Source organism: Pinus tabuliformis, chromosome 2_2 (assembly GCF_031772625.1).
Source record: "Pinus tabuliformis cultivar Carrire ecotype Pingquan chromosome 2_2, CPIR1, whole genome shotgun sequence".
Taxonomy (NCBI): domain Eukaryota; kingdom Viridiplantae; phylum Streptophyta; class Pinopsida; order Pinales; family Pinaceae; genus Pinus; species Pinus tabuliformis.
In genome coordinates, this window is record NC_142300.1 from 831,253,929 (window position 1) to 831,256,438 (window position 2,510).

The window sequence follows — 2,510 nt, forward strand, 5'->3', positions numbered from 1 at the left end:
CATTTCAGTTTTTGAAGGGAATTTTCCATAATATATCTTCAAATGAGCAGCCTGTAGAAAATCATGCAATCTCATTGGAACCAATAGAAAATGGGTTGAAAAAGTATTTTCAAGTTAAATTCTTGATCCAATAGATGATGTGCTGGATGATGTCTGCAGTGAAAGTCCTTCTCCATCAGCTAACTTTGAGCTTGAAAAAAGTATTGATACAAACTTGATACGACAGTCGGTTTCTTTGTCATTTTTAGTAGGAGTCTCATCACAAAACTCAGATGAAAGTTTGCATTCATGGTATGAGGAGAAGCAAAGTAATCCATTAAATGAGCTAAGTCTCAGCGCATGTGAATTTCAAGATCGTCATGTAGTATTTTTGGAGTCAGATAGAGAATCCATATTATTCAACCTAGGAAAATTTGGATCTATTTACCACCTTTCATGGGAGTTACATTTCAGTAGTTCTCTCTTCTTGCTAATAAGCAAGCACTTGCAGAGAATTCAAATAGCAGCCAGAATGCTTACTTGGTTGCATTGGTTGCTTCATTTCACTTGATTAGGTGATGAATGGAACAGTTAGAGTAGGTTTTGTTGAATAAGCTCCATTTTGAGCATCTTTTCCAGTTTGTTAGTTGTGTTTTAGTATTGAGTCAGTTTTTAGTTGAGTAAAAGTCAGTTTGGGTCGTCAAATCGTTAGTTTTCAATCATGCATTTCTATTTAAGTTTTTGACCATATTGGCCCACATGGTTAGGCACTTGGTCTACGGTGTTCTTGACACCTCCAAGGAGCTGCCATCCCCAATAAGGCTGATGTTAGTGTCAGTATTTGCATCCTACCATCAGTGATCAAAAATCCTCTTTTCATATCATTTTAGGGGTCCGATTCAGCAATTTTTTATTATTCCACTAGGTCATGCAAAAAATTAGTCATTGATGGTAGTCCTAGTCCAAAAACATCACTCTTCCCTAAATGTGATTACTTGTTGGCATAGTTTCATATCTTGTTGACTGTACATCATCCATAAAGTTATTTTTATCATGCCATTTGTATCAGTCATGAGGTCATTATGTCATCTTGAAATTCAGTCCTTTAAGGTCTCATTAGGTCTTTAGGGTTTTTTAAGGTTTCATTAGGTCATTAGGGTTGCCAAGGTTCCATTCCATTTGCACAAGACCAACAAGTAAAGGCTGATCAAATAACATTCCTTCACTATGTAAAGATGATTTGTAAAGAGAAATTCTTATTTGATTATGTGATTTTATGTCCTTCAAATGGAATAATTTCACCATCCTAAGTTGTTAACTCAGTGCTCCAAATATGCCAAACCATGAAAATATCAAATTTTCAAAGGAAATAATCAAGTGAAAGGGTAAATTTTCAAAGGGTTAAGTGCATTCCAGAGGGAGTTGTTTTTTCCCAAGGGTGTCCAAATCATCATTTTCCACAAGCACTAAACCCTAATTTTCTCACCCATTGAGCTAGGGTTTGATATGAAATCAGAGCTATCTGAGTATATGAGGCATAAATTAGGTCATTCCAGTGAGTATGAGGCCATTCCAACTCATACACATCATGTCTCCATCATTTTTCAATAAGTCATTCCAAAGCACAAACCATTTGCGATGCATAAGGCCTGTTTTTATTCAAACTATGTTTTAGCCCAAACAGGTAATAATTTGGAAAAAGTGAGAGAGGGTTTTGTCCAAAATTGGCCAAGTAAGAAAACGCTCCTTCACATTCTACACAGGTGTCATGATTTTAGAGAAATTTCAAAAATATTGTTGCCTCAGGAGAGTTGATGCACTTCTGGAGTGAATTTGTAAAAATCAATATCTCTCGTTGTTGGAGTGACCAAATGACTTTCTTGATGAGTCAAATGATAACTAGACATGGATAGATTTCCAATGAGATATCATGAGATCAATTTGGAGTTGAGGAAGACCTCCTAAAGTTTACTGCAACATCACTATGCATTTTGGTAGCCTCATTGTGCACATTTTTACCAGTCTTGGGAGATTGAGCTTTTGACAGGGAAAATGAGCTCCCAATTGAAAAATTCAAGATGTTCTGGAAAGTAGACTTGATAAGCTTTTCAATGAGCTATCCCCCCTAATTTGGAAACCAAGGCCTCCAAAAGTGGCCTGCAAAAAGCGCTACGCATTCGAGGTGGAACTGGGTGTTGAGGCCGGCGCTGTGCATTTTGCAAAATTTCACCATGTATTTTTACACTGGCGCCATGTGTAGAGGGTGGCACTGTGCATCTGGGATAAGGCACTAAGCATTGAGTAGGAAGGCTCCAAAACCCTCAAAACTTCAAAAAATCTCCAAATTTCTCTCTCTTTCCCTCATTCCAAGTAAGTTAACCTCCTTTACTTCATTTTTGGTTTGCATATCAAAGTTATAAGTGCCATTCTCCATGTTAAAAATCAAACCCTAGTTTCACTCCATTCATCCTAAAAACCCTAAACCCCTCTATTTGTCCCCATAAATTATCATTAGAGCTAGAAACCCTCTT